Source organism: Trichomycterus rosablanca, chromosome 4, assembly GCF_030014385.1.
Source record: "Trichomycterus rosablanca isolate fTriRos1 chromosome 4, fTriRos1.hap1, whole genome shotgun sequence".
NCBI classification, from domain to species: domain Eukaryota; kingdom Metazoa; phylum Chordata; class Actinopteri; order Siluriformes; family Trichomycteridae; genus Trichomycterus; species Trichomycterus rosablanca.
Window position 1 is genome coordinate 17,022,772 of NC_085991.1, and position 19,354 is coordinate 17,042,125.

The 19,354-nt window shown below is 46.2% G+C and overlaps 4 pseudogenes; all 4 read left to right on the forward strand.

Moving 5' to 3' along the window:
* The first annotated feature begins 778 nt into the window (after positions 1–778).
* Positions 779–952, forward strand: LOC134312634 (U2 spliceosomal RNA; annotated as a pseudogene).
* A 361-nt stretch (positions 953–1,313) lies between these two features.
* Positions 1,314–1,417, forward strand: LOC134312686 (U2 spliceosomal RNA; annotated as a pseudogene).
* Positions 1,418–8,778: 7,361 nt separating this feature from the next.
* Positions 8,779–8,903, forward strand: LOC134312666 (U2 spliceosomal RNA; annotated as a pseudogene).
* Positions 8,904–18,391: 9,488 nt separating this feature from the next.
* LOC134312608 (U2 spliceosomal RNA) lies at positions 18,392–18,572 on the forward strand (annotated as a pseudogene).
* Positions 18,573–19,354: the final 782 nt, after the last annotated feature.

Genomic DNA, 19,354 nt, shown 5'->3' on the forward strand with positions numbered 1-19,354 from the left:
GCTCTGGGAGTGCAGCGTGGCGAGGGACCTGTGGGCCAGAACCGGCCCGCTACAATGCCCGAGCCTACCAGCAGGGGAGGTCCACCCGCGAGTTTACCGGCTAGCGGTGAACGGGGTGGGTCAGGGCTTAGAAAAATTGCCAGCCGCGGAGTTCACCATGCTCTGGCTCACCCTTACCAGCGTGACAGCCGCCTTGTGGACCTCCCGCGACCTGTTGGTGGGGAAGCGAGTGACAGTGCCCCTGCACGCGTTGGAGCGGCTGGCAACATCGTCGCGGCAGGAGGCGCTGCGCATCGCCAATCGGAGGAGGGGGCTGGGGTCACACGCAGGGGGGTCCAGACCACCACGGGCGATGGCTCCCGTCAATGCACCGCCAACTGAACACGAGAAGGACGGAGCATCGGGCACAGGGTGAGGATCTCCGCTGAGCTGCAGAAAGTGATACCGGATTCAACGGAGGAGCGGGGTGGTGCAAGGAGGACGAGGACTCACCCCGGTTCTGCACAAAGGAGCGTGTTTTACTTGCGTTGTTTTACCTGGACTTTTTATTGGACTTTTTTCGGTCATTTTAAACTGATATTACTCTTCACGTTTAAAAACAAGATGAACTTTTAACATACTGAAAGAAGCTTTTTAATGTTCTTTTATCTGCACTGACTTTTTACGCAAACAAAAGCTTTTAAGAAAATATTTAAAGTATGTTTTATTGTTTTTTATGTGAAGATGTGTTTTAAAATTGTGAGAGAAAAATGTTTTAAAATGTAAAATGGTGACAATAAAAACTTTTTCGAAGGAAAAAATCTGTTCTTATCAGTTTAATATCTGATACGTCCTCTACCCGAGGTCCAATATTAAATTGATTTTTAGGCCCGGGAATCGGAAGAGGGGCTTGCTCCGTCCGCTCCACGCATCGACCAGGTATTGCATTGCCTCCTGGCACGGTGCACCCTCATAAACGGTCAAACAGAAGAGAAATTGACGAATGCTGGTGACTGGCCCCTGCTGGGCACTGTTGGGATTAAGGGTACAGCGCCATAGACCTTAGGGAGTCCCCTTTTTCCCGCTTTTTCATTTTCCCTCCGTTTTACTTAAAAAAAAAAAAAAAAAAGTGAAAAAGACTTAATTTTTCTCCACCATGTGTTTTTCAGGCAAAGGCTGTGCTGCCTCTTCTGCTGCTTCGTCACCCACTTGACGACCCAAGGGCCCTCCTGCTGCGGGTTTTCGTCACTGGGTGTGAAGGCGGCCAATCAGCGCCGTCCACTAGTCTGGGTCCTCAAAAGGTAGGGCCCGAAACCCGGCGCCTATTTCAGGTTATCGCTTCTCGGCCTTTTGGCTAAGATCAAGTGTAGTATCTGTTCTTACCATGCAGAGAGAAGGCGACAGACGGCCGGCCAGGTTGGCGCGGCTAAGACATTCTGTACGGATCAAAATCTGCAGGGGGGTGACTGTGGAAAGAAGAAGGAGATTCGGATGGGACTGGATCGTACAAGACCTACTTAGAGCCCGATGTGCAGTTACAGCAGACCAGATTCATTGTCTACAAGACTTCTCGACGGCGGTTTTCTTGGACATTACTTTTGTTTCCTTCAAGGACTGTACGACATTTTTTTACCACTGCTCCAAGAGAATGGAGGACGAGGACCTGAGAGACATACGTGTGACAGGTCGTCTCCCTCCCTGCCACTATATGGCACTGTGCCAATTAATGGAGTGCCTGGCTTGAGGGGCGGCATAATGCATCATTAGATAAATAGAGGGGCGGATACACCTGTTGCTCCTCTTCCTTCATTTCTTTCCGGTGGTGGTGATCTGTTTGGCGTGGCTGTTCCAGGTGCACGATATTCTCCATTAAGGTAATGCATTCTGCTAGCCTCCCGCTGTTGTGTGTGGAAAACAGGCGTGTTGGTAACGTGATTTTTGCTCATTATAGCGTAATTGGCTGCAGTGGCCATGGGGGAACACATCGCTCCACCGGGAGCCCTTCTTGGGTGCGCTTGCCTGTCTGCCGGTAAGTTCACTATTGTTACAAGCTGTGGCACAAGCCTTTGATCCTCGGTCTCTCGTGGGCGTCACTGTAGCTTTGCGACGTGGTATGTATGAGTTTATATTTTTATGAATATTAGTTTATTTGATTATTTTAACTTGGGTACTAAATTATAGTTGTATGCCTTTCTTGTAGAGAACGGCGTAAATCGTTGGTTTGTATTCAGCTTTCCCTGGATCAATGCTGCTGTTTTGGCTCTATTTAATAGTGGGATATGTCAGTCTCTTCATGGTGACTTCAGCCCATTTATAATAACACTGGGTTGCTAAATAGCCGTGGTGGCGGCTAATTAATGTGTCCGTCCTGAGTAAAAGGAATTAATAATCCACGGGGCATTGCCACGTTTTCAAAATGGCCGATGGGTTTTAGTTAAAGGACATTGTACTGGTATTTTAACATGTCTTATGTGTTAAATTTAATTGATTAGTTTATATTTTTATGTGGTTTTTGGTATATTTGTATTGTCATTTAATTGTTTCTTTTCACACCAGTTGGCATAGCTTTTTGTTTGGTATATTGTGATTGTGTTTTTGTGTGTTTGGTTAGGTGCTGTGGCTCAGGCGACTGTCCAGTCCTTGGTGGTGATTTTTCTTCACATTTCTTTCTTTGCAGGGTGAGTGTAGTGTCACGGTGTTTGATTTAATAGATTCTTGATATCTTTGGTCTGCCCTGGCCGCCTGGTAAGCCCCAGCAATCCTTTCTTCTAATTTATTGGTATTTATGTTGGATAACTGTGTGTGTGTGTGTGTGTGTAAATTTGATTTATTTTTGTTACCTGTTTGTGATGTGTAATAAAGCCTTTGTGGTTAAATTGAAAACCGTCTCTTGCCCCGTGGTATTATTGAACCTGTGTGATCTTGTATGTTAAAAGTTAAAGACTTAGAATTTCCTGTGGGTGAGATTACCCCAGGTGGCGTTGTCGCAACCTTCTATTTCCCCTCTCCCCCCATACTGCCACATACGCTTGGTGCCGCTGTTTGCTATGGAGGAGATACCAGTGACGGTACACATGCACAACCCCTTTGTGCCAGATGAAGTCATCAGGGCTTTCCTCTCCAGGTATTGCAATACCGTGTCACCAGGAGAGAAGGTACGTGGACGTTTTGGTATTTGGAACGGGAAGAGAAGGTTTATGACAAAGCTAAAAGTGGATCAAACGACCACGGGAGGCTTGGTACATCCCCCAGGTAGCTTTGCAATCGGGCCCCATCGCGGGTTTTTGTACTACCCAGGGCAGCCACAGTACTGCAGAAGGTGTGGAGCCATAGGACACACTAAGGAAACCTGTGAAGGTCAGAAATGCCGCAGATGTGGAGGGGAGGACCACAGGACACAAGAATGTGGGGCTCCCAAGACATGCAGCATATGTGGAAGCGAGGAACATCTCTACAGATGTTGCCCAGCGCGAGGAGGACTCTTTGCAAGTTTATTTGCTGAGGACTTTGAGGAAATGGGGTTCAGGAAAGAGAGTGAACACGCGGAGCCGGAAAAGGCGGGAAAAATGCAAGAGAGAAAGAACAAAGAAGCAGAGAGAGCAGACCAGACGGGGGAGGAGACGGTAGAGGAGACAGACAGCTGAAAAGAATTTGGCGAAGAAAGCGGAAAAGAGCGGGAACCTAGTAGAACAAAGACAAAAGGAGAAAGAGGACCAGAGAAAGAAACAAACGAATTAGAGGGAACCCAGGAGAACTTAAGCTCAAGTGAAGAACAGATTTTCTGAACACCAACAGGGTTAGAGGAGGCACTGGAAGGGATAGAAGAGACTCTACAAAGAGAAAGTCCGGACTGGGCTATGGCAATGGAGATACAGGAACTGGAACAAGAACAGGAAAGAGGGGAGGAGAAAGAGAGCATGCATGCTAATAGCAAGCAAACCAGACCAAAGGAGGCAACAGAGGAAGGAAGAGAGAAGAAAAGGACAAGATTGGATGTTGAAATAAGCCAAAAAGAGGAGATAAGGACAAGGAGCGAATCTGAAAGCGAAGAGGATCAAGGAGAGGAAGAAAATGCTGCTACAGAGAAGGACTAGGGAGAAAATAAAAGGACCAAAATGAGGATATGTAAAAGGGTAAAAAGGAAAACTGCGACATGGAGCGTAAAAGAAGAAACTTTTGATTTATTAATGGGGATGTGGTTGGTATTATGTTTAAACTTCTTCAGTTACAAAACCGACCAAATATGGACTGTGGTTTTAGGGAGGATTATTATTTTAATTAAATTAATCAAATGGAAAGGAAATTGAAAATAGGGAGCTTTAATGCGCGAGGACTGAGAAATACAAAGAAAAGAAAAAGGGTTTTCAGTTTTTTAGAAGATTTACGTTTGGATATTTGTTTTATTCAGGAGGCGCACCATGAAGGATTCGGAGGATGTTAAAACGTTCCAAAGGGACTGGCGAGGAGGGAAATCAGTGTGGTCCATAGGGGGGTACACACAAGTGGAGTTGGGATTTTGGGGGATTTAAGGAGAATGTGGGGGGAACTAGCAAAGGAAAAGGAGAAAGAGAACAAAGGGAAGGAGGTGGACAAGGATAGAGTAGAAGTAGTACAGGGACAGATAAGGAAGATATATTAGGGAAGAGCAGAGAAGTATATGTTAATGGCAGGACAGGAGTTTAGGAAGAGAGGGGAAAGAGTAGATACATATTGGATAGGGAAAGCTAGAGAAAGAAGAGAAGAGAGAGGGATAGAGGGAATAAGAGATGTGGAGGGACAGCTTAAAGTACAAAATGAGGAGATGTTGCAGGTAGGGACAGAGTATTATAGAAAATATTTTAGGGAGAGGAAAGTAGAGGTAGAAGTAGGAGATGAATTTATAAAAGAACTAGAAAAGGAGGTGCCTAATGATATAAAGCAATAAATAAATAAAAGCATAAGGGAGGAGGAAGTGAAAGATACAATAAAAAGCCTGAAAAAGGGTAAGGTACCAGGGATAGATGGGATATCGGGAGAGTTTTATAAGAGGTTTAATGAAGTGATAAGCAGGGATTTAACAGAGGTGTTTAATATTGGAGGAAGGGGAAATGAAGGGAACAATGGCAACAGGGGTAGTGACACCAATTTATAAAAAGGGGGAAAAGGAAAATTTAGACAACTACAGGCCATTATCAATGCTGGGTGTAGACAGCAAAATAATGGCAAAAATACTGGCAAAAAGGTTAAGGAAGGCACTGCCACATGTCATCCACGTGGATCAGACATGTGGAATAGAGGGTAGAAGCACGAGGTGGAACCTACAGCTGATCAGAGATGTGGTGGCGTGGTCAGGAGATCGAAAGCTGCCATTGATGTTGGCGAGCTTAGACCAATCGAAGGCGTTCGACAGGGTGGGTAGGGAATTTTTGTATAGGGTAATGGAAAAGATGGGGATGGGAGTAAAACTGATTGGCTGGGTCAAAACAATGTACAGGAGGACGTACAGCAGAGTAAGTTTGAACGGGTATCTAGGGAGGAGTTTTGAGACAGGGGGAGGTATATTACAGGGGTGTCCACTATTGCCACTCCTCTTTATAATGTATATGGAGCCGCTGGCGGAAAAAATTAGAAAGGATAGGGAGATATTAGGGGTTTTGGTGCCGGGAGCAGGTGGGTATAGAGTGAAGGTGACACAATACGCAGACGACATGACAATTTTAGGTAGAACGGATAGGGACATAGAGAAAACATTAGACATAGTGGAAAGATTCAGAGTGGGGTCTGGGGCTAAATTGAATAGGGAAAAATCTAAGTTAAAATATTTTGGGACAGTGAAGGATAGGAAAGATTCGGTGGGAGGATTGGAGGTAAGCGAAGGGCCAACAAAAATTTTAGAGGTAAAATTTGAAAACCAGGGAGCGGCAGGGTTGAACTGGGGAGAGAGGCTAATAAAGATGAAACAAAAGCTAGGACTATGGACCGGGAGGAAATTGTCGTATATAGGGAAGAGCCTGGTAATTAAAGCAGAGGTACTTCCCTTTCTGATGTACCTGGCATACATCTACCCACTACCAGTGAGTGGAAGGAGGTGGGTACAAAGGGAAGTATTTCGTTTTATGTGGGGTGGAAAGTACGAGTACGTAGCGAGGGAGATAATGTATAGGAAAATAGAGGAAGGGGGGAGAGGGGTTTTAGATGTAGGATTAAAATTGGACTGCATTTATGTGGCAAGCATACTGCAGGAGCTAGCACAGGAGGGACAACACCCAGGATAGTATTTTTTGAAATTATTTTTTGCATATCAGGCACGGGGTGTAATGGAGTGGGACAGTAGAGGTCCAAGGGCGGAGCAGCTGCCATGGCATTATGGGCAGGCTGTCAAGTGGCTAAAGATAAATAAAGAAGGAAAAGATAGACACATATGTACAAGTCACAGAAGATTATATGAGGAAGTCAGGGTAAGAGAGAGCAACAGAAGAATAGAAGCAGGGAAAGTGTGGACAAGAGTACAACCACTTGGGCTGGAAAACAGTTTAAAAGATATAAACTGGCAAATAGTGCACAGGAAATTACCGGTAAAATAAATCATGTACAGACACGGAATCAGCAAGACAAATGTGTGTCAAAGAGAAGGGTGTGGAAGGGAGGAATCTATAATACATGTGTTTTGGGAATGTAAGGTAGCTAGGGAAGTATGGCAGAAGGTAGGAACATGGTTGGATAATATTAGGAAGGGGTTTAGATTAACGTGGGAGGTTGTAGACAAAGGGTTAGGAGGAATGGGAAAAGTGAGAAGCAGATTCATGTTGTGGCTAACAATAAGGCTGGTCAAGAGAGGATATGGGAGGATAGACAGGCGGAGGTGAAGGGAGGGAAAAGAAAGGGAATGATGGGACTAGTGAAGAAAGTCGAATGGGAAATAAAGACAAGAATGAAAGAAGATGAAATGGACTTGGGATGGGAAAAAAGGGAAAGAAAAGTGGGGAAGATTATGGGACATGTATATGGAAAAAACAATGATTAAAATGAATGTACAAGTGGTGGTGGGAAAAAAATTATACTGAATGTTGTGTAAATAGTTGTATTGTGTGAAAATGTGTGGAAATAAATTTTTGTAAAAAAAAAAAAAAAAAAAATCTGTTCTTAACAGAAACGAAAAAAGAAAAAAATCTGTTCTTAACAGAAACAAAAAAAGAAATCCGTTCTTATCAGTTTAATATCTGATATGTCCTCTACCCGAGGACCATACAGTGTATCACAAAAGTGAGTACACCCCTCACATTTCTGCAAATATTTTATTATATCTTTTCATGGGACAACACTATAGAAATAAAACTTGGATATAACTTAGAGTAGTCAGTGTACAACTTGTATAGCAGTGTAGATTTACTGTCTTCTGAAAATAACTCAACACACAGCCATTAATGTCTAAATGGCTGGCAACATAAGTGAGTACACCCCACAGTGAACATGTCTAAATTGTGCCCAAAGTGTCAATATTTTGTGTGACCACCATTATTATCCAGCACTGCCTTAACCCTCCTGGGCATGGAATTCACCAGAGCTGCACAGGTTGCTACTGGAATCCTCTTCCACTCCTCCATGATGACATCACGGAGCTGGTGGATGTTAGACACCTGGAACTCCTCCACCTTCCACTTGAGGATGCGCCACAGGTGCTCAATTGGGTTTAGTCCATCACCTTTACCTTCAGCTTCCTCAGCAAGGCAGTTGTCATCTTGGAGGTTGTGTTTGGGGTCGTTATCCTGTTGGAAAACTGCCATGAGGCCCAGTTTTCGAAGGGAGGGGATCATGCTCTGTTTCGGAATGTCACAGTACATGTTGGAATTCATGTTTCCCTCAATGAACTGCAGCTCCCCAGTGCCAGCAACACTCAATCAGCCCAAGACCATGATGCTACCACCACCATGCTTGACTGTAGGCAAGATACAGTTGTCTTGGTACTTCTCACCAGGGCGCCGCCACACATGCTGGACACCATCTGAGCCAAACAAGTTTATCTTGGTCTCGTCAGACCACAGGGCATTCCAGTAATCCATGTTCTTGGACTGCTTGTCTTCAGCAAACTGTTTGCGGGCTTTCTTGTGCGTCAGCTTCCTTCTGGGATGACGACCATGCAGACCGAGTTGATGCAGTGTGCAACGTATGGTCTGAGCACTGACAGGCTGACCTCCCACGTCTTCAACCTCTGCAGCAATGCTGGCAGCACTCATGTGTCTATTTTTTAAAGCCAACCTCTGGATATGACGCCGAACACGTGGACTCAACTTCTTTGGTCAACCCTGGCGAAGCCTGTTCCGAGTGGAACCTGTCCTGGAAAACCACTGTATGACCTTGGCCACCATGCTGTAGCTCAGTTTCAGGGTGTTAGCAATCTTCTAATAGCCCAGGCCATCTTTGTGGAGAGCAACAATTCTATTTCTCACATCCTCAGAGAGTTCTTTGCCATGAGGTGCCATGTTGAATATCCAGTGGCCAGTATGAGAGAATTGTACCCAAAACACCAAATTTAACAGCCCTGCTCCCCATTTACACCTGGGACCTTGACACATGACACCAGGGAGGGACAACGACACATTTGGGCACAATTTGGACATGTTCACTGTGGGGTGTACTCACTTATGTTGCCAGCTATTTAGACATTAATGGCTGTGTGTTGAGTTATTTTCAGAAGACAGTAAATCTACACTGCTATACAAGCTGTACACTGACTACTCTAAGTTATATCCAAGTTTCATGTCTATAGTGTTGTCCCATGAAAAGATATAATGAAATATTTGCAGAAATGTGAGGGGTGTACTCACTTTTGTGATACACTGTATATTAAATGGATTTTTAGGCCCGGGAGTCGGAAGAGGGGCTTGCTCCGTCCACTCTACGCATCGACCAGGTATTGCATTTCCTCCTGGCACGGTGCACCCTCATAAACGGTCAAACGAAAGAGAAATTGACGAACGCTGGTGACTGGCCCCTGCTGGAACGCTGTTGGGATTAGGGGTACGGCGTTTTAGACCTTAGCTTAGCCCAGGCCCGGGGTTTCCTCGACCCTTTTGCGCTAGGGAGTCCTCTTTATCCCGCTTTTTCATTTTCCCTCCGTTTTACTTAAAAAAAAAAAAAAAAAAAGAGAAAAAGACTTAATTTTTCTCCAACATGTGTTTTTCCAGGCAAAGGCTGTGCTGCCTCTTCTGCTGCCTCGTCACCCACCCGACAACCCAAGGGCCCTCCTGCTGCAGGTTTTCGTCGCTGTGTGTGAAGGCGGCCGGTCAGCGACGTCTGCTAGTCCGGGCCCTCAAAAGGTAGGGCCCAGGGCCCGGCGCCTATTTCACGTTATCGCTTCTCGGCCTTTTATCTAAGATCAAGTGTAGTATCTGTTCTTATCAGACTACAACGATGAATGAAGGCGAGTCCAGGCCGGCCAAGGATAGAGATGACAGAGCATGCTGGACGTGAGGACAAAGCGAAGTTTGGATGGGATTGGCTGGTTCTGCGGGTTCTGCGAGACTTTTGTGGACTGGCTCCGGCAAAGATTTTCTGCTTGCAAGACTTTGCAGCTTCAGGCTTCATGGACTTGACGTTCGCCTCCTTCTCAGATTGCACAACATTTTTCGACAAGTGCACCCGTTCCAAGGACCAAGATCTTCTGCGAGGAATCCGCTTCACTCCTCTCTTCGCCCTAGATGAGGTTTCTGTGACAGTACACCTGTATAATCCCTTTGTGGAGGAGGAGGTCATCCGGACGTTCCTTGGTCGATACTGTGCCTTGGTTGCTACAGGGGAGAAGATCCGAGGACGTCATGGGATATGGAATGGGAAAAGGAGATTCCAGGTGAAGCTCCGTGTGGATCCAGCAATGCCTGAAGGGCTGGTTCACCCCCCCAGGTAGTTTTGCCATTGGGCCGCACCGGGGTTTCCTCCACTACCCAGGACAGCTCCTGTACTGCAGGAGATGTGGTGGACTTGGCCACACAAAAGAAGCTTGCACTGGCCAGCAATGCCGCTTCTGTGGGGCTGAGGACCATGTGGCCGCCAACTATGGGTTGCCTAAAGCTTGCAGCCTGTGTGGAAGCGGAGAGCACCTCTACAGAGAGTGCCCTCGGCAGAGCAAGTCCTTTTCCAGCCTCTTTAAGGACAGGTCAAGGGAGACCAGAAAGCCGGAGAACAAAGTCGGGCAAGGCGCCAGCAGGATGGAAGCGGGGGCCTCGACCTCGACAACAGCACCAGCAGCGGAAGCAGATCAGGCACCAACAGTGGCAGTGCAAGCCCAGCCTACTACTCAAGTGGAGGTCCATCAGCAGCCACAAGAAGCTGATGGCAACCCCCCACGGCAACAGGAAGAAGTGCAAGCGGACCCAAGCGAGGGTAAAGATCCAGGTAGGGAAACACCCGGAAAGGACCCCGAGCAACCGCAGAAGCAAGAGGACCCACCACCGGACCCGAGGATGGGATCCTGGTCTCCCCTCAGCATCCGCCCAGCTGACCAGGATCCCATCCTCGGGTCCGGTGGTGGGTCCTTTTGCTTCTGCGGTGCCCGCCGGAGTGGGCGGAAAATAGCATCCCGGACAGCCTGGAGAGCCTGGCAATGGAACATGACCCAGAACAGAGCCCGATGGCGGGTTCCTCCAAGGCTCGAACCACAAGGGGAGCAGAAGACGCAGAGGAAGACCGGGGGCCTAAACGCATCCGGATCAAGGAGGGGCGGGAATTCGACATCCTCTCAGTGGGAGAGATCGGAGGTGCAGCCCAGCAGACTGCCAATGAAGAGGATCAACAAGCCATAAGGCAGTCACCCCTGTGGTGGAGCAGAGAAGCCGAGAAAGATCCAGAAAAAGAAGAGAGGGAAACTGTTTGGACACAAGTGCTGGCCAGGCGGGTGGGGAGAGGTAGGGCAAGAAGAAAAGAAGAAGGAAATGGGGTGGGCTAAAGGGATCCCTCACTTTAGGCTGTACAGAGGAGGGGAGATTAAGGTGGAATGGAGGGAATTCAATAGGGGGAGTAGGGGTGGAAGTAGATATGAGGTGACAGGGGAAAATGGTAGCAGCCCATTTACAGGGTGGGTGGGAAGGAGGAAGGAAAGGGAGGGAAGTTTGGAAGGGAGGAAGTATAATGGGAAAGAGAGCAATGGGAGAGACGTTTCTTTGGATTCTGGTTTGTGGGTTTTAATTTTCGATATGAATTATGGGTAAATTAACGGTCGCTACCCTGAACGTCAGGGGAATTAGACAAGAAACAAGGAGAGTAGCGACTTTTTTTAGTTTACGGAATGAAAATTTTGATGTCATGTTTTTACAGGAGTGCAACATTGACTCAGAGTCCACCAAGAAAGCATTCTTGGAGGCCTGGAAATGGGGACCATCCGAGTGGGGGACGGGCACAGGGAGAGGTGACGGGGTCGGAGTTGTGTTTAACTCCCATGAGTTTCGGGTCACAACGGTCCAGACCACTGCCCCGGGACGAATCCTATGTGTAGACAGGTCGTGGAGGGGCAACAAATTCCGAGTAATCGGGATATATTCCCCCAGTAAGGCAGGGGAGAGGCGGGGCTTTTTTAGGATGCTGGAGCCCCTGCTCTACACCAACAGGTTGCTGGTGGTAGGGGTGGACTTCAATGTCGACCCCAACAAAGAGCGAGGGGAAGAGCTGGCCCAGGTAATGAAAGGCGCCCAGCTGACAGATGTATACAGGCTGGTCGAGCCTCACACCAAGGGTAACACCTGGTGTAACTCTAGAGGACACTCTTCCAGGCTTGACCTTTTGTTTGTATCCGATGACACAAAGGTCTTGGGCTACAGTCAATCTCCATTCTGGGCATCGGACCACTGCCTGGTAAGCGTAAGCCTGCAGGTGGATGGGGGCAGCCCAGGCAGAGGCCTATGGAGAATGAATAGGTCTTATCTACAAGACCCAGCATTCTGCAAGATCTTCAGACTGCTTTACCCATGCTGGAAAACTCTGAAAGCGTTATACGCCACACAAAGCGAGTGGTGGGAAGATCTAAAGCAGAGAGTTGCCACCCTCTGCGAATGGTGGGGACAAAAGAAGGCTAGGAAGAAGAGAGAGGGGCTAGAACAGTGGACAGGGAGCCTGAGGAAAGCTTGGCATGAAGAAGACCAAGGCCAGATCAGGGAGGCCAGCGAGGCCCTCAGAGCCTACTACGAGGCAGAGGCCTGCGAGTACTGCACTCAGGCGCAGAGATGTAAAGTAGAGAGGGACAAGCGTCCAACACGTTTTTTCTTCCAGACCATCAGGGAGCGGCGCAACAAGGCTCACTTTGAGGGACTGAGAGAGGGAACTCGCTTAGAGACCTCAAAAGAAGAGATGTTGCGTATAGCTAGAGAATATTACAAGGACCTATTCCAAACCAGGACTCTGATAGAGGGGCTAGCAGAAATTTAGCAGAATATTTTTTCTTCTTTGCCAATGTAATGTGTTCTGTAAAAAACAAAGCTCTGGTTTCAACCAAAAAAAAAAAATCTGTTCTTACCATGCAGAGAGAAGGCGACAGACAGCCGGCCAGGTTGGCGCGGCTTAAACATAGCGTGAGGATCGAAATCTGCATGGAGGCGACTGAGGAAAGAAGAAGGAGATTCGGATGGGACTGGATCGTACAAGACTTGCTTAGAGCCCGATGTACAGTTACGGCATCACAGATTTATTGTCTACAAGACTTCTCGGCGGCTGGCTTTTTGGACATTACTTTTGTTTCTTTCAAGGACTGCATGACGTTTTTTGACCTCTGTTCAAGGAGGATGGAGGACGAGGAACTGCGAGACATACGCCTGGTGCCGCTGTTTGCCATGGAGGAGATACCAGTGACGGTACACATGTACAACCCTTTTGTGCCGGATGAAGACATCAGGGCCTTCCTCTCCAGGTATTGCAACACCGTGTCTCCAGGAGAGAAGGTACGTCGGCGGTTTGGTATTTGGAATGGGAAACGAAAAATCATGGTGAAGCTAAAAGTGGATCCAACGACCACGGGAGGTTTGGTACATCCCCCAGGTAGCTTCGCAATCGGGCCTCATCACGGGTCTTTGTACTACCCAGGCCAGCCACAGTACTGCAGAAGGTGACCTTAGGACACACAAAAGAAAACTGTGAAGGCCAGAGATGTCGCACATGTGGAGGGGAGGATCACAGGACACATTAATGTGGGGCTCCCAAGACATGCAGCATATGTGGAAGTGAGGAACATCTTTACAGACGATGCCCAGCACGAAGAGGACTCTTTGCAAGTCTATTTGCAGAGGACTTTGAGTAAATGGGGTTCAGGAAAGAAAGTGAACACGCGGAGCCAGAAAAGGCGGGAAAAATGCAAGAGAGAAAGAACAAAGAAGCAGAGAGAGCAGACCAGATGGGGGAGGAGATGGTAGAGGAGACAGAAAGCCAAAAAGAAACTGGAGAAGGAGGAGAAAAAGAGTGGGAATCTAGTAGAACAAAGACAAAAGGAGAAAGAAGACCAGAGAGAGAAACAAACGAAATAGAGGGAACCCAGGAGAACTTAAGCTCAATTGAGGAACAGATTTTCTGGACACCAACAGGGTTAGAGGAGGCACTGGAAGGGCTAGAAGAGACTCTACAAAGAGAAAGTCCGGACTGGGCTATGGCAATGGAGATGCAGGAACTGGAACAAGAACAGGAAAGAGGGGAGGAGAAAGAAAGCAAGCATGCTAACAGTAAGCAAACACGGCCAAAGGAGGCAACAGAGGAAGGAAGAGAGAAGAAAAGGACAAGATTGGAGGTGAGAGAGGAGATTGAAACAAGTCGAGAAGAGGAGATGAGGACAATGAGCGAATCTGAAAGCAAGGAGGATCAAGGAGAGGAGGAAATGCTGACACAGAGAAGGACTAGGGAGAAAATAAAAGGACCAAAATGAGCATATGTAAAAGAGTAAAAAGGAAAACTGAGATATGGAGCGTAAAAGAAGAAACTTTTGATGTATTAATGGGGATGTGATTGGTAGTATGTTTAAATTTATCATTATTTAGTTACAAAACCGACCAAATATGGACAGTGGTTTTAGGGAGGATTATTATTTTAATTAAATTAATCAAATGGGAAGGAAATTTAAAATAGGGACCTTTAATGCACGAGGATTGAAAAATACAAAGAAAAGAAAAATGGTTTTCAGTTTTTTAGAAGATTTAAGTTTGGACATTTGTTTTATTCAGGAGGCGCACCTGAAGGATTCGGAGGATGTTAAAACGTTCCAAAGGGACTGGCGAGGGGGGAAATCAGTGTGGTCTGTAGGGGGGGTATACTCAAGTGGAGTTGGGATTTTGTTTAAGGGATGGGGTATGAAAGTAAAACAAATTATAGGTGGTGAAGTGGGGAGGATGGTTGGAGTGGATTTAAGTTGGGGGGGAGTAAAGTTAACGGTATTAAATATATATGGACCACAGAACATAAAAGACAAAAGGGTTTTTTATGAAGATGTTAAGTTATGCTGTTAGGATACTCAGCTCTTACCTTTTACTTTTGTTTTCCCCGGTGGTTTGTTTTTATTCTGTTTGGCGTTTTGTTTTCTCCGCGTTCATTTATTTCCCCGTTAGTCCGGTCGGTTTTTGTTCTTGTTAGTGTTTGCGTTTGTTTTTCCTGTTTGGCTCCCTTCTCCCCCTAGCGGCTTGGAGCAGTACTGTTCCCGGAGTTCGCTGCGGAAGCCAGCCAATAGATCATTGGAGGGCGGACTCTACTCACCTGTGCCTCGTTTACCACCTCATCAACCACCGCATATAAACGCCGGCTTTTCCTCTGCTCTTCGCCAGATTGTCTGCTTGCCAACACGGTACACAGACGGCTGACTCCTGTTTTAGCACTCATCCGTGAGTATTTATCCTGTTTAATCCCCTTCACTTTTAACGTACTTCGTTCCTGTTATCACCTAGATTTGGTTCCTTTGTTCCTGGCATCCTGGTTCCACCGCTCCTGGTTTCCCAGCGTTCCTGCCGCCTCCCGGACTTAATTCCTTCGCTCTTCGTATCCTGGTTCCACCGCTCCTGGTTTCCCAGCGTTCCTGCCGCCTCCCGGACTTGATTACTTCGCTCTTCATATCCTGGTTCCACCGCTTCTGATTTCCCAGTGTTCCTGCCGCCTCCCGGACTTGATTCCTTTGCTCTTCGTATCCTGGTTCCACCACTCCTGGCTTCCTGTTCTCCTGTCCACCTCGCAGATCCCCTGCACCATCAGTACCGCTCCTGCCGCTTCCCCTGTGTTCTCAGTTGTCTGTTTTGGTTATTTATTTTTCTTTCTTTGTTCCATTATTGGTTAATTAAAGGGATTTTGACTACTTCTGGTTTTTGGCTTCTTTGTGCATCTGCCTTTGGGTTCCCCTTAGTCTTGGGTGATTTTGCGACCCATAACATATGCTATGTGCAACAAATAATTTTCTGGTTATGGGGGGGGGACTTTAATATCAATTTGGTGGGAGGAGGAGATGAAGCAGCAGGAATAATGGAAGATATAATAAAAACACATAAGCTAGTGGACATAGGGAGGAAGGTAGGAAGGGGAATGGAAGGACCGATGTGGAGGAATACAAGGGGGGACGAAAGTAGGTTAGACGGGATATTCGTGAGTAGAAGTATGGAAGTGGTGGCAGGGGAAACAAAAAGCGTAAACTTCTCAGATTATGACCTGGTGATGGCTGAGGTAAAAGTGGGGGGAAGAAAATACGGGACAGGGTACTGGAAATTAAATGTAAAAATATTAGACAAAGTGGGGATAGAAGAGGAATTTAGAGTGTTTTGGGAAGGGGTTAGGGGTTTAAAAGGACTATGTGAGGGAACTATAGAGTGGTGGGAGAAAAAAAAGGATAAAGCAATGGGGACAGTGGAAGAGTAGGGAGAGAGTAATGGAGGAAAAGGGGGATTTAAGGAGAATGTGGGGGGAACTAGTGAAAGAAAAGGAGAAAGAGAATGAAGGGAAGGAGGTGGACAAGGATATAGTAGAAATAGTACAGGGACAGATAAGAAAGATATATGAGGGAAGAGCAGAGAAGTACATGTTAATGGCAAAACAGGAGTTTAGGGAGAGAGGGAAAAGAGTAGATACATATTGGATAGGGAAAGCTAGAGAAAGAAGAGAAGAGAGAGGGATAGAAGGAATAAGGGATGAGCAGGGACAGCTAAAAGTACAAAATGAGGAGATGTTGCAGGTAGGGACAGAGTACTATAGAAAATATTTTAGGGAGAGGAAAGTAGAGGTAGAAGTAGGAGATTAATTTATAAAAGAACTAGAAAAGGAGGTACCCAGAGATATAAGGCAAGAAATAAATAAAAGCATAAGGGAGGATGAGGTGAAGGAGGCAATAAAAAGCCTGAAAAAGGGTAAGGTACCAGGGATAAATGGGATATCGGGGGAGTTTTACAAAAAGTTTAATGCATGGATGAGCAGGGACTTAACAGAGGTGTTTAACACAATATTGGAGGAAGGGGAAATGAAAGGAACTATGGCAACAGGGGTAGTAACACAAATATACAAAAAGGGAGAAAGGGAAAATCTAGATAATTATAGGCCATTATCGATGCTGGGGGTGGATAGTAAAATAATGGCGAAAATATTGGCAGGGAGGTTGAGGAAGGCACTGCCACATGTCATCCACGTGGATCAGACATGTGGAATTGAGGGTAGAAGCACAAGGTGGAACTTACAGCTCATTAGGAATGTGGTGGCGTGTTCAGGAGACCGGAAGCTGCCATTGATGATAGCAAGCCTGGTTCAAGCAAAGGCGTTCGACAGGGTGGATAGGGAATTCCTGTATAGGGTAATGGAAAATATGGGGATGGGAGTAAAACAATGTACAGGAAGACATACAGCAGAGTAAGTATGAACGGGTATATAGGGAGGAGGTTTGAGACAGCGGGGGGCATAAGACAAGGGTGTCCGTTATCGCCACTCCTATTTATAATGTATATGGAGCCGCTGGCGGAAAAGATTAGAAAGGACAGGGAGATAGTAGGGGTTTTGGTGCCCGGAGCAGGTGGGTATAGGGTGAAGGTAATGCAGTATGCAGACGATTTGACAATTTTGGGTAGAACAGATAGGAACATAGAGAGAACATTGGACATAGTGGAAAGTTTCGGGGTTGGGTCTGGGGCGAAACTGAAAAGAGAAAAATCCAAGTTAAAATATTTCGGGACAGTGAAGGATAGGAAAGATTTGGTGGGAAAATTGGAGGTCAGTGAAGGGCCAATAAAGATTCTAGGGGTAAAACCAGGGGGCAGCAGGGTTGAATTGGGGAGAAAGAATGATTAAAATGAAACAGAGACTAGGGCAATGGACCGGGAGGAAATTGACGTATATAGGGAACAGTCTGGTAATTAAGGCAGAAGTACTTCCCTTTCTGATGTACCTGGCATACATCTACCCCATGCCAGTGAGTGGAAGGAGGTGGGTACAAAGGGAAGTATTTCGGTTTATGTGGGGAGGAAAGTACGAGTATGTCGCAAGGGAGATAATGTATAGGAAAATAGAGGAAGGGGGGAGAGGGGTTTTAGATGTAGGATTAAAATTGGACTGCATTTATGTGGCAAACATAATGCAGGAGCTAGCACAGGAGGGACAACACCCAGGATGGTACTTCTTGAAATTATTTTTTGCATATCAGGCACGGGGTGTAATGGAGTGGGACAATAGAGGTCCAAGGGCGGAGCAGCTGCCATGGCATTATGGGCAGGCTGTCAAGTGGCTAAAGATAAATAAAGAAGGAAAAGATAGAAACATATGCACAAGTCACAAAAAATTATATGAGGAAGTTAGGAGTAGAAGGGTAAGAGAGAGCAACAGAAGAATAGAAGTAGGGACAGTGTGGACAAGAATACAACCACTGGGGCTGGAAAATAGTTTAAAAGACGTAAACTGGCAAATAGTGCATAGGAAATTACCGGTAAAATAAATCACGTACAGACACGGAATCAGCAAGACAAATGTGTGTCCAAGAGAGGGGTGTGGAAGGGAAGAAACAATAATACATGTGTTTTGGGAATGTAAGGTAGCTAGGGAAGTATGGAAAAAGGTGGGAACATGGTTGGAAAATATAAGAAAGGGGTTTAGAATAACGTGGGAGGTTTTAGACAAAGGGTTAGGAGGAATGGGGAAAGGGAAGAAGCCGATTCATGCTATGGCTAACAATAAGTCTGGTTAAGAGAGGGATATAGGAGGATAGACAGGCGGAGGTGAAGGGAGGGAAGGGAAAGGGAGTGATGGGGATAGTCAAGAAAGTCGAATGGGAAATAAAGACAAGAATGAAAGAAGATGAAATGGACTTGGGACAGGAAAAGGGGAAGGAAAAGTGGGGGAGATTATGGGACGTGTATGAAAAAGACATGATGATTAAAATAAATGTAATAGTGGTGGTGGGAAAGAAATGAAACTGAATGTTCTGTAAATAGTTTGTATTGTGTGAAAATGTGTGGAAATAAATTTTTGTAAAAAAAAAAAAAAAATCTGTTCTTATCAGTTTAATATCTGATACGTCCTCTACCCGAGGACCATATATTAAATGGATTTTTAGGCCCGGGAGTCGGAAGAGGGGCTTGCTCCGTCCACTCCACGCATCGACCAGGTATTGCATTGCCTCCTGCCACGGTGCACCCTCATAAATGGTCAAACGAAAGAGAAATTGACGAATGCTGGTGACTGGCCCCTGCTGGGCACTGTTGGGATAAGTGTTACGGCGCTTAGACCTTTGCTTAGCCTAGGCCCGGGGTTTCCTCAGCCCTTTAGTGCTAGGGTGTCCCCTTTTTCCCCGCTTTTTCATTTTCCCTCTGTTTTACTTTTTAAAAAAAAGAGAGAAAAAGACTTAATTTTTCTCCACCATGTGTTTCTCCAGGCAAAGGCTGTGCTGCCTCTTCTGCTGATAAAACGGTCAAACGAAAGAGAAATTGACGAATGCTGGTGACAACAGAAAAAGACTCTCCACCATGTGTTTCTCCAGGCAAAGGTTGTGCTGCCTCTTCTGCTGCCTCGTCACCCACCCGACGAACCAGGGGCCCTCCTGCTGCAGGTTTTCGTCACTCTACCTCGAGTCCTCTTCCTTGCACCCTCATAAACGGTCAAACGAAAGAGAAATTGACAAATGCTGGTGACTGGCCCCTGCTGGGCACTGTTGGGATAAGGGATAAGGGTTCAAACATAGTGTTTACTAACATGAACATATTAACATACTGTCCAGTACAATTCTGCTAAGCATACACTGTACAGTAGTAGTTGAATTAATAAAGAATTTTGAATGGGTCTATTTCAGCTTTTTGTTTTACTGATAGCAGTGTAATTTTGTGGATTAAATCACCCCTTGGTGGTCCTTAGCCCGTCGACGGGCTAGGAATTTATATTATTGTGTTTCTCTGTATACTGTTACACTGTCATATTATCATCGCTG